The following is a 13,289-nucleotide window of genomic DNA, read 5'->3' as shown; positions in this document are numbered from 1 at the left end:
AAAAATGCGTAATCTTCACAATGTCTGAGAACAACTAGACCTGCATCACGTTTTACAACTTAAGTAAATGAATTCATATACTTTTATCTCTATCAGATTTCTTTAAGTGATATTTTGTCCCCTGTAGGAGGATTCTGCAAGGAATCGTTCCTCAGATACTAGGGGAAGAGCTGGGGGAGAGAACGGAGAGGTGGTGCAAAGAAATCAAAGATTTCAGTTCAGAAGGAGTAAACTAATAAAAAGAAATGCACTTTAGATCAGAAAGAACTTGTAAGAAACTATGGGCCCTTGGTAACACCTGAATGTATTTCTCATATTTCTCTTACCTAATCAAGACACTAGATCACAAATTTTTCTTTACTCTCTATCGAAAACATAAAGAGCAAGGCCGGTTAATCTCTGAAAAAGAAGGTTTTTAAAAGAGATTTTGCAGGTGTTCCATTTTTCTCCTGTAATCAGTAAAATTGATTTAAATGTCACAATTTGCTGACCCTATTGTGGTTCCTGTCGGAAAGGGAAAAAGAGCATTACAGAGGATCTCCCAAAACAAAGGAAAAAGTTTTGTGTCATCTTCTAGAATTTGTGCATATTTATTTTATACTATAAATGAACTTATTTTATTTCTTTGAATGGAATGTTCTAGCACTTTAAAAAAAAATAATGTGAGAAAACCTGATGGATTACATGTGGAATAAGGAATCTGGTCTTCATCAAGTTGTTTCTGTTTATTGTATTTTCTGAGCATTCGTCTTTTAACTTTTCAATTTCCCATATCCAAGGAGAAAAAGATATTGAATGATGGCCAAGACCAAGGACTCATCATGTCTCTATCCTGTCCTGCATTCCACTCTTCTTCTCCACCCCAGGCATCTGGAGAATAAATGCACGGAAGTCAAAGCCATACAGATGAAAATTTCTTTGAGATGATTTTTTACTCCCAGTGTTACTCCGTAACACTGTTGGCCCAAATGGAAAACACTCTTTTTCTAGATGAGGGTCAGACATCAGAGGCCAGCAACACTGGAGACCCCAAGCCCACAACTAAATCTTATTTTTCTATTCTATATTATTAGATAGGTGAGAATGGTGAGCTGTATATATAAGTCTGGTAGGGAAAATTTTATTCTGTGTCATCCTACAAATCTGTCAACTAGCAAACAGGCAAACTAACAAGCAATTTAGCCTTGTGGAAAAAAGAGAGAGAGAGATAGAGAAAGAAAGAGAGAAAGGAGAGAAGGGAAGAGAAGAGAAGAGAGAAGAGTTTATTATTAGGAGACTCAGTGCCCTGAGAGAGATAAACAATACCCCAACACTTTAGTCCCATAAATGTCTATGCATTCAACAAATATTTACTAAGTGACTTATATGTGTCAGGAGCTAATGCTCCAGTAGACCCTGGAGAGAGAGCATTAGAAGTAAAAGACTATAATGTATGCCTCCATGGAACTTATATTCTATTAGGGGTAAAACAATTAATAAGAGAATGTAATTAAATAAAATATACATATTAGGTGGTGACAAGTGTGGAGGAATGGGATAGGATGTGTGAAGAGCTTTCAAAAATTAGTTAAGGGAATTTGAGCAAGGTGACATTTTATAAGGATCTGAAGGAAGCAAACCATTCTGAATCAATTTAGGTTCTTTGAGTTACTACCAAAAGCAACTCTGGCTAGTTTAAACATAGAGGCAGATTCATTAGAAAGATACCAGGGTTACATGCATAAGCAAGGAAGAGAAAACAAATAAGCAAATATGTAACAAACAAAGCAAACAAATAAATACTTTATAGTTTTAGAAGGAAACTACCAAAGAGCTACCCACAGGCTTCTGCCCCAGGAGTTGATGGATTTCATCTTTAGCTACCTTGCGATGACCACATTCTTTTCTGTGTCTCCTTTGGATTTTTTATATTCTTAAGGGAAAGAACATTACTGACTCATCTCAGGTTGTAGTAAAAGCAGAATGACCATAGAAGGCAGAGGAAGCTTATTACAGGGGTGGGAAAGTTTTGCAGAGGTGAGGTCATGGAAAAGGGTAAGTAGTATGGAGTAGGCCTTTGAATTAATGAAAGAGAGGAACCAATTTGTATCTATCTACAAAACTGAGTAACCTGTTTCTTCTTAAGAGTATAAGAATCAAGAAGAGCCCATGGGTTATTTTCTGCCTGGGGTGTCCTTCTTAGTGTCTCTCAGCAGCCTCTAGGTAGGATAAGGCTACTGGAGATTGAGTGGACAGTCTGGAAACCATAAGCTGTAGAGAGACAGCGAAAGAGGCAACAGCCCAGGATGAGCCAAAGTCCAGCTTCCCCTCCTTGGTAGGATGGCACATGTCTAGCGCTGCTCCCTGCAATTGCCTGGGTAACCTGTGTCATCAAGGGGACCAATAGGAAGAATACTGAGATAGTCAAGACACATGGTGATCCCAAAGTCTTGCTCTGTGGCCTTGAATCAGTTAAAACTCATAGACTCTTACAGCTCGGAAGACTGTGGGCTCATTTATTCCAGTCTTCTTGATTTATGTATGAAGATAACAAAGATCAAAGAAGTAATCACTCAGCCAGATACTTAGTGGCATAACCATGATTATAGCCCAGGCCTCTCCATTCCCACTGAGTGTTCTTTCTGCTCTGTAAAACCACCTACTTGGCCAGGAAACTTTGCTTCATCTTCTTCTTTTCAAAAATGGGTGTGAATGTCTACAGAATAGTTCATAGTCTTTAGGATGAGACAGATTTGTGTTTAAACCTCAGCTTCAGATCTCACCATCGGTATGAAATTTAGCTAGTTAATATAAATTCCCTGAGCCTCAAATTCCTGGTGTGTAAAATAAGGGCAAGATTTATCTCATGGAACTCTTTTGATTTTTAAAGGAGGTAATTATATTAGGGTTTTGAATAAAAATGTTAATGATTTTTTAAAATAGGCTATTTGGGTTGTTTGTACAGACGGAATCGTTTATCAGTGTTGTTTGTTTGTTGCCACAGCTTACATACTTACATTATATTGTCTTTGGTGGAGAAGAAGAAGGAGGAGGGGGAGGGGAGGAAGGAGAAAGGAGAGGAAGAAGAAGGAGAAGAGGGGCTTCCCTGGTGGCACAGCGGTTGGGAGTCCGCTTGCCAATGCAGGGGACACGGGTTCGTGCCCCGGTCCGGGAAGATCCCGCGGAGCGGCTGGGCCCGTGAGCCATGGCCGCTGAGCCTGCGCGTCCGGAGCCTGTGCTCCGCAACGGGAGAGGCCACAACAGTGAGAGGCCCGCATACCGCAAAAAAAATAAAATAAAATAAAATAAGAAGGAGAAGAAAAAGAAGAAAGAAGAGGAGGAGGAAGAGAGAGAGGAGACAGCCTAACAGCTTACATTGCAAGTGAATAACCAAACCTTCCAGTTTTGTCCTCACCCTAAACTCGACATGGAAAAGGTACACGTGAGAGAGAATTCTTGTATCATAAGCTAAACATTCTCATCCTCTCAAGGAGGGAGATCTTGGACTCATGCTATTGGAATTTGTGTATCTAATACTTCAGCTCAGCAGGTGCTAGATGGGTTTACTTGAGAAACAAAGGAAGCATTTTACTTCTACAGTAAAAGAATGAATTGGAACCTGGCTGACCGCTGCCTGATACTTCATCTCTGAAGCGAGAATTAGATACACTTTAGAAAAAAAAGTACATAAATGAAAGGCTTCTCTAGTACTGAGTGTGGTGACATCTATCATGGTTACAAATAGCCCTGAAGTGTGTCTCCAGTTACTTTTTCAAGGTCTAAGTGAAATCTAATTCCACTTGTTTCTTGTCTGAGGAAGGATAAAGAAAGGCTAGAGATAAGGCAAACTTAGAATGGTTGCCCTGTTTGAAATTGAGAATATTTAAAAATATACCTATTGCAAAAAGATAAGCTAAAATTTCTCTAGAGTTACTTTCTGGCATTCATTAGGCTTACCTTCTTTTTTTTTTTTTTTTTTTTTTTTTACAGTATTACCTTTTCAGCTGTTGCTAAAATAGTGGAATGAGGTGAATAGAGGGAAAGTACAACCCTGGAATAGCTAAAACTATGCTAGCAGTAATCGAGGAAACGCCAACCTTAGCAATAGCCTAAACAGCAATGAAAATGGTGGTGAACTGGGAGTTAGAAGTAGTTCTTAAGATTATAATAGTCAAGAAACTCTCCCCCAAGGGCTTTTCAAAATACATATCTGGAAAATAATTTAAGTGGGTACATCAACTTCTGAGAGTGTGGTGATTTATTTGCATTTCTGGCAGTCTCTCCTGATAAAATCTGGAGGTCTATTTACCAGGCAATGTCTCTTATTGAAATGATCTAAATTGTGATATCTAAGTCATGATCAAAAAGTTTAGCAAATGGCATTAGATTTCCCATTCTTTTAATTTTAAAATAATCCTTTTTTAAGCAGGTCTTAGTTAAGAATTTGGACAAAGCCATTTTCAAGGCTAAGACATTTGAACACCTCTTTATACATCCTACTAGCCATGAAGTCATAGTACTTGTAATTTCCATCTTAGACAAATAAAGGTTATTGTTTTCTTAGAACAATAAAATTTTAATAATAAACCTAGAATTAAGATGATTGTACTCAGGACTAAAGGCCATTAAAAAAAATTGAAATGGAACCTTCCTCCCAGAATTTTTCTGGGAAAATGGCAAGGAATAGAAATGAGAAGACAGATGGAATTTTTTTTTTTTTTTTTTTTTGCCAGTGAGTTGACAAATGGGAAAAGTGATTGCAAAATCTTGGAAAGCTTTAGTCTTTCTAACTAAAGAGAAGAAAAGCCATACTCCTATCAACAAAATGCTCAGGTCCCATAAAAATGGCCCCGATTTTTAGACTGTGTATTTGTCTGGGGAATAGAAATACTCAAAGGAGTGTCAATCCTTGGCCAGTGTTAACTGGCCAAGTGTAATTAGCAGAACAAATGATCTCTCCAGTCCTCTCCCTCATCTTTTAACAGCAATATTTAAAACTGAATTGATGTAGAATGGGAATCTGCATAACACCTAAGGGAGACTAGAATACCAGACAGTCTCTGAATAGGTTATTTCCAGCCAAGGAATCTGCTAGTCTATGAGGGACTTCAGAATGAAAGTTTCTTTGGGTACTACCTAGCCCAAATCTTTCAGTGATGTATGGGCCCTTGAAGCAAAGCAACTTAACTCTGGAAACCTGACAGGAACAGTGTTTGAAGTGGTTAAAAATACAGGCTTTGGCCCATGTCTTTATAGAGATCTCCAAATATAGTTATTCTGAGGTACTGGGGGTTAGTATTTCAACATATGAATATTTGGGGGGCTTAAATTCAACCCATAACAGGAAGTAAGAGAGGGAGCAGAAAGATTAGTGAGAAACTTTGCAGTTGTTCAGGCCAGATCAACTGAAGCTTGCACTAGGATGGTAGAAGTGGAGATGGGGAGAAATGGACAAATTTGATGTACATTTTGGTGGCCTATTCATTAGAAATTGCTGATAAACTGGATGTGAGGTACAAGAGTAAGAGAAGAAGCAAGGATGCTCTCTAGTTTGCTGTCTTGAGAAATCTCTGGATATCATTTATTATCCTGGAAAGTTACCTTACCTCTTTTCCTCAGTTTCTTCATTGTAATTTTATGATATATCAAATACATAGGAATGTTGAGAGGATAAATTCTAAGATATAAAATACATATGAAGTACTGAAATATATACTATTAGATATTATTTTCTCTCGATTTTGATGTATTTTTGAAATTCATTTTTTAATAACATAATGATACCCATGGGTAAAGCGTCCAGTCCAAGAAGTAGAGTGTTACCTGTCACTTCCATGAGCCTAGTACCTTAGTGCCTATGCTACCCTTCTAATGGCCACTCCCACCATGAAAACCATTGTCCTGAATTTTGTGTTTATCATTTTTTGGTTTTGCTTTCATAATTATAATTGTTTCATATATATTTATACATAAATAATATATTGCCTTATTTTACTTAATGCTGAACTTTATAAAAAATATATCAGTCTTCTCAGATTTGCTTTTTCACTCAGTGTTCTATTACCAAGATTCATTCATGTTATTCTGTTTGGCCATAGTTGATTATTTTTACCACTGTATAATATTCCATTTGATACTACATTAATGTTTTTATTGATGCACATTTGGGTTTTACTACTCTTTTTTTTTTTTTTTTTTTTTTTTGTGGTACGCGGCCTCTCACTGTTGTGGCCTCTTCCATTGCGGAGCACAGGCTCCGGACGTGCAGGCTCAGTGGCCATGGCTCACAGGCCTAGCCGCTCCATGGCATGTGGGATCTTCCTGGACCGGGGCACGAACCTGTGTTCCCTGCATTGGTAGGCAGACTCCCAACCACCGCGCCACGAGGGAAGCCTGGTTTTACTACTCTTTTGCTATTTTTTAAAGGACCATTATGGATATTCTATACACATCTCTCTTTGCACATATGCAAAGTTTGTGTTGGGTTTGTCTTACTACTCAAAGTGTGAGCTGACTGGCAGTGTGGGCATCACCTGGGACCTTGCTAAAAACATGGAATCTTGGCACATTCTTGAAAATTTGCAATTTACCAAGATCTCTGTTTTATGTGTATGCACACTGAGGTTTGAGAAACACTGTAGAAAAGGAATTGCTGGGTTACAGGATAAATGAATTTTCAACTTTACAAGATGATGCCAAATTGTTTGCCTAAGTAGTTGTACCAATGTACCAATTTACTTCACTCTGTATGACAGACTCTAGGTTCATCCACCTCACTACAAATAACTCAATTTCGTTCCTTTTTATGGCTGAGTAATATTTCATTGTATATATGTGCCCCATCTTCTTTATCCATTTATCTGTTGATGGACACTTAGGTTGCTTCCATGTCCTGGCTATTGTAAATAGAGCTGCAAAGAACACTGTGGTATATGACTCTTTTTGAATTATGGTTTTCTTGGGGTATATGCCCAGTAGTGGGATTGCTGGGTCATATGGTAGTTCTATTTTTAGTTTTTTAAGGAACCTCCATACAGTTCTCCATAGTGGCTGCATCAATTTACATTCCCACCAACAGTGCAGGATGGTTCCCTTTTCTCCACACCCTCTCCAGGTTTTATTGTTTGTAGATTTTTTGATGATGGCCATTTTGACCAGTGTGATGTGATACCTCATTGTGGTTTTGATTTGCATTTCTCTTATGATAAGTGATGTTGAGCATCCTTTCATGTGTTGGTTGGCAATCTGTATATCTTCATTGGAGAAATGTCCATTTAGGTCTTCCACCCATTTTTGGATTGGGTTGTTTGGTTTTTTTGGAATTGAGCTGCATGAGCTGCTTATATATTTTGGAGAATAATCCTTTGTCAGTTGCTTCATTTGCAAATATTTTCTCCCATTCTAAGGGTTGTCTTTTCATCTTGTTTGTGATTTCCTTTGCTGTGCAAAAGCTTTTCAGTTTCATTAGGTTCCATTTGTTTATTTTTGTTTTTATTTCCACTCCTCTAGGAGGTGGGTCAAAAAGGATCTTGCTATGATTTATGTAATAGAGTGTTCTGCCTGTGTTTTCCTCTAAGCGTTTTACAGTATCTGGCCTTACATTTAGATCTTTAATCCATTTTGAGTTTATTTTTGTGTATGGTGTTAGGGAGTGTTCTAATATCATTCTCTTACATGTAGCTGTCCAGTTTTCCCAGCACCACTTATTGAAGGGGCTGTCTTTTCTCCACTGTATATTCTTGCCTCCTTTATGAAACATAAGGTGACCATATGTGTGTGGGTTTATCTCTGGGCATTCTAACCTGTTCCATTGTCTATATTTCTGTTTTTGTGCCAGTACCATACTGTCTTGATTTCTGTAGCTTTGTAGTATACTCTGAAGTGAGGGAGCCTGATTCTTCCAGCTCCATTTTTCCTTTTTTTTTTTTATTAGTTTCTGCTTTATAACAAAGTGAATCAGTCATACATATACATCTGTTCCCACATCCCTTCCCTCATGCATCTCCCTCCCTCGCACCCTCCCTATCCCACCCCTCCAGGCGGTCACAAAGCTCCGAGCTGATCTCCCTGTGCTCTGCGGCTGCTTCCCACTATCTATCTACCTTACGTTTGGTAGTGTATATATGTCCATGCCTCTCTTTCGCTTTGTCACAGCTTACCCTTCCCCCTCCCCATATCCTCAGGTCCATTCTCAATTAGGTCTGTGTCTTTATTCCCGTTTTACCCCTAGGTTCTTCATGACATTTTTTTTTAAATTCCATATATATGTGTTAGCATACGGTATTTGTCTTTCTCTTTCTGACTTACTTCACTCTGTATGACAGACTCTAGGTCTATCCACCTCATTACAAATAGCTCAGTTTCGTTTCTTTTTATGGCTGAGTAACATTCCATTGTATATATGTGCTACATCTTCTTTATCCATTCATCCGATGATGGACACTTAGGTTGTTTCCAGCTCCGGGCTATTGTGAATAGAGCTGCAATGAACATTTTGGTACATGTCTCTTTTTGAATTATGGTTTTCTCAGGGTATATGCCTAGTAGTGGGATTGCTGGATCATATGGTAGTTCTATTTTTAGTTTTTTAAGGAACCTCCATACTGTTCTCCATAGTGGCTGTACCAATTCACATTCCCACCAGCAGTGCAAGAGTGTTCCCTTTTCTCCACACCCTCTCCAGCATTTACTGTTTCTAGATTTCTTGATGATGGCCATTCTGACTGGTGTGAGATGATATCTCATTGTAGTTTTGATTTGCATTTCTCTAATGATTAATGATGTTGAGCATTCTTTCATGTGTTTGTTGGCCGTCTGTATATCTTCTTTGGAGAAATGCCTATTTAAGTCTTCTGCCCATTTTTGGATTGGGTTGTTTGTTTTTTTGCTATTGCCAGCTCCATTTTTCTTTCTCAAGATTGCTTTTCCTATTCGGGGTCTTTTGTGTTTCCATACAAATTGTGAAATTTTTTGTTCTAGTTCTGTGAAAAATGCCATCGGTAATTTGTTAGGGTAGCATTGAATCTGTAGATTGCTTTGGTAGTTTGTTAGGGATAGCATTGAATCTGTAGATTGCTTTGGGTAGTATAGTGATTTTCACAGTGTTGGTTCTTCCAATCCAAGAACATGGTATATCTCTCCATCTGTTTGTATCATCTTTAATTTCTTTCATCAGTGTCTTACAGTTTTCTGCATACACATCTTTTATCTCTCCTTGGGTAGGTTTATTCCTAGGTATTTTATTCTTTTTGCTGCAGTGGTAAATGGGAGTGTTTCCTTAATTTCTCTTTCAGATTTTTCATTATTCATGTATAGGAATGCAAGAGATTTCTGTGCATTAATTTTGTATCCTGCTACTTCAGCAAATTCATTGATTAGCTCTAGTAGTTTTCTGGTAGCATCTTTAGGATTCTCTATGTATAGTATAATGTCATCTGCAAACAGTGACAATTTTACTTCTTCTTTTCCGATTTGCATTCCATTTATTTCTTTTTCTTCTCTGACTGCTGTGGCTAAAAATCCAAAACTATGTTGAATAATAGTGGTGAGAGTGGGCAACCTCATCTTGTTCCTGATCGTAGTGGAAATAGTTTCAGTTTTTCACCATTGAAAACAATGTTGGCTGTGGGTTTGTCATATATGGCCTTTATTATGTTGAGGTAGGTTCCCTCTATGCCTACTTTCTGGAGACTTTTTAACATAAATGGATGTTGAATTTTGTCAGAAGCTTTTTCTGCATCTATTGAGAAGATCATATGGTTTTTATTCTTCAATTTGTTAATATGGTGTATCACATTGATTGATTTATGTATAATGAAGAATTCTTGCATTCCTGGGATTAACTCCGCTTGATCATGGTGTATGATCCTTTTGATGTGTTGTTGGATTCTGTTTGCTAGTATTTTGTTGAGGATTTTTGCATCTGTGTTCGTCAGTGATATTGGACTGTAGTTTTCCTTTTTTGTGACATCTTTGTCTGGTTTTGGTATCAGGGTGATGGTGGCCTCGTAGATGAGTTTGGGAGTGTTCCTTCCTCTGCTATATTTTGGAAGAGTTTGAGAAGGATAGGTGTTAGCTCTTCTGTGAATATTTGATAGAATTCTCCTGTGAAGCCATCTGGTCCTGGGCTTTTGTTGGTTAGAAGATTTTTAAGCACAGTTTCAGTTTTGGTGCTTGTGATTGGTCTGTCTATATTTTCTATTTCTTCCTGGTTCACTCTCAGAAGGTTCTACTTCTCTAAGAATTTGTCCATGTTTTCCAGGTTGTCTGTTTTATTGACATATATTGCTTGTAGTAATCTCTCAGGATCCTCTGTATTTCTGCAATGTTAGTTGTTACTTCTTTTTCATTTCTAATTGTATTGATTTGAGTCTTCTCCCTGTTTTTCTTGATGAGTCTGGCTAATGGTTTATCAATTTTGTTTATCTTCTCAAAGAACCAGCTTTAGGTTTGTTGATCTTTGCTATTGTTTCCTTTATTTCTTTTTCATTTATTTCTGATCTGATCTTTATGATTTCTTTCCTTCTGCTAACTTTGGGTTTTGTTTTTTTTTTTTTTCTTTCTCTAATTGCTTTAGGTGTAAGGTTAGGTTGCTTATTTGAGATTTTTCTTGTTTCTTGAGGTAGGATTGTATTGCTATAAACTTCACTCTTAGAACTGCTTTTTCTGCATATGATAGGTTTGGGGTCCTCGTGTTTTCATTGTCATTTGTTTCTAGGTATTTTTTGATTTCCTTTTTGATTTCTTCAATGATCTCTTGGTTATTTAGTAGCATTTTGTTTAGCCTACGTGTGTTTGTATTTTTTACAGTTCTTTTTTTCCTGTAGTTGGTATCTAGTCTCGTAACTTTGTGGTCAGAGAAGATACCTGATATGATTTCAATTTTCTTAAATTTACCAATTTTCACAAATTTACTTGATTTGTGACCCAAGATATGATCTATCCTGGAGAATGTTCCATGAGCACTTGAGAAGAAAGTGTATTTTGTTGTTTTTGGATTGAATGTCCTATAAATATCATTTAAGTCCATCTTGTTTAATGTATCATTTAAAGCTTGTGTTTCCTTATTTATTTTCATTTTGGATGATCTGTCCATTGGTGAAAGTGGGGTGTTAAAGTCCCCTACTATGATTGTGTTACTGTTGATTTCCCCTTTTATGGCTGTTAGCATTTGCCTTTTGTATTGAGCTGCTCTTATGTTGGGTGCATAAGTATTTACAATTGTTATATCTTCTTCTTGGATTGATCCCTTGATCATTATGTATTGTCCTTCTTTGTCTCTTCTAATAGTCTTTATTTTAAAGTCTATTTTGTCTGATATGAGAATTGCTACTCCAGCTTTCTTTGGATTTCCATTTGCATGGAATATCCTTTTCCATCCACTCACTTTCAGTCTGTATGTGTCCCTAGGTGTGATGTGGGTGTTGTTTTTGTATCCATTCAGAATTCTATGTCTTTTGGTTTGAGCATTTCATCCATTTACATTTAAGGTAATTGTTGATATGTATGTTCCTGTTACCATCTACTCAACTGTTTTGGGTTTGTTTTCGTAGGTCTTTTCCTCTTGTGTTTCCTGCCTAGAGAAATTCCTTTAGCATTTGTTTTAGAGCTGGTTTGGTGGTGCTGCATTCTCTTAGCTTTTGCTTGTCTGTTAAGGTTTTAATTTCTCCATTGAATCTGAATTAGATCCTTGCTGGATAGAGTAATCTTGGTTGTAGGTTTCTCCTTTTCATCACTTTAAATATGTCCTGCCCCTCCCTTCTGACTTGCAGATTTTCTCCAGAAAGATCAGCTGCTAACCTTATGAGGATTCCCTTGTATGTTATTTGTTGCTTTTCCCTTGTTGCTTTCAATATTTTTTCTTTGTATTTAATTTTTGGTAGCTTGATTAATATGTGTCCTGGGGTGTTTCTCCTTGGATTTATCCGGTATGGGACTCTCTGTGCTTCCTGGACTTGATTGACTATTTCCTTTCCCATATTAGGTAATTTTTCAACTATAATCTCTTCAAATAGTTTCTCAGTCCCCTTCTTTTTCTCTTTTTCTTCTGGGACCCCTATAATTCGAATGTTGGTGAGTTTAGTGTTGTCCCAGAGGTCTCTGAGAGTGTCCTCAATTCTTTTCATTTTTTCTTTATTCTGCTCTGTGGTAGTTATGTCCACTATTTTATCTTCCAGGTCACTTATCCATTCTTCTGCCTCAGTTATTTTGCCATTGATTCCTCCTAGAGAATTTTTAATTTCATTTATTGTGTTGTTCATCATTGTCTGCTCTTTAGTTTTTCTACATCCTTATTAAACTTTTTTTGTATTTTCTCCATTCTATTTCTAAGAATTTGGATCATCTTTACTATCATTACTCTGTATTGTATTTCAGGTAGACTGACTATTTCCTCTTCAGTTGTTTGGTCTGGTGGGTTTTTACCTTGCTCCTTCATCTGCTGCATATTTCTCTGTCTTCTCATTTTGCCTAACTTTCTGTGTTTGGGGTCTCCTTTTCGCAGGCTGCACATTCGTATTTCTCATTGTTTTTGGTGTCTGCCCCCAGTGAGTGAGGTTGTTTCAGTGGGTTGTCTAGGCTTCCTGGTGGAGGGGACTGGTGCTTGTGTTCTGGTGGATAAACCTGATCTTGTCTTTCTAGTGGGTAGGACCATGTCCAGTGGTGTGTTTTGGGGTGTCTGTGAACTTATTATGATTTTAATCAGCCTCTCTGCTAATGGATGGGGTTGTGTTCCTGTCTTGCTAGTTGTTTGGTATGGGGTGTCCAGTACTGTAGCTTGCTGGTCATTGAGTGGAGCTTGGTCTTAGCACTGAGACAGAGATCTCTGGGAGAGCTCTCACTAATTGATATTACATGGGGCATGGAGGTCTCTGGTGGTCCATCGTCCTCAACTTGGCTCTTCTACCTCAGAGGCTCAGGCCTGACAGCTGGCTGCAGCACCACAGCCCTGTCAGCCACATGGCTTTTGGGAAGTCTGAGGTCTTCTGCCAGTGTTCAGTAAGTGTTCTGTAGGAGTTGTTCCATATGTTGATGTATTTTTGATGTATTTGTGGGGAGGATGGTGGTCTCCACTTCTTACTCCTCTGCCATCTTGAAGGTTCTTCCTTGCCTATTCTTGATTCATTGCTTTCCCACATAAATTTTAGAATCAGTTGTGAAGTTCACACACACACAAAACTACACTGGAAGTCCATTTTCTTTTCTTTTTTTTTTTTTTGCGGTATGCGGGCCTCTCACTGTTGCAGCCTCTCCCGTTGCGGAGCACAGGCTCCGGACGCACAGGCTCAGCAGCCATGGCTCATGGGCCCTGC

This window comes from Mesoplodon bidens, assembly GCF_964165515.1.
Source record: "Mesoplodon bidens genome assembly, chromosome: 11".
Lineage (NCBI taxonomy): Eukaryota > Metazoa > Chordata > Mammalia > Artiodactyla > Ziphiidae > Mesoplodon > Mesoplodon bidens.
Note: the sequence above shows the minus strand (reverse complement) of the source record.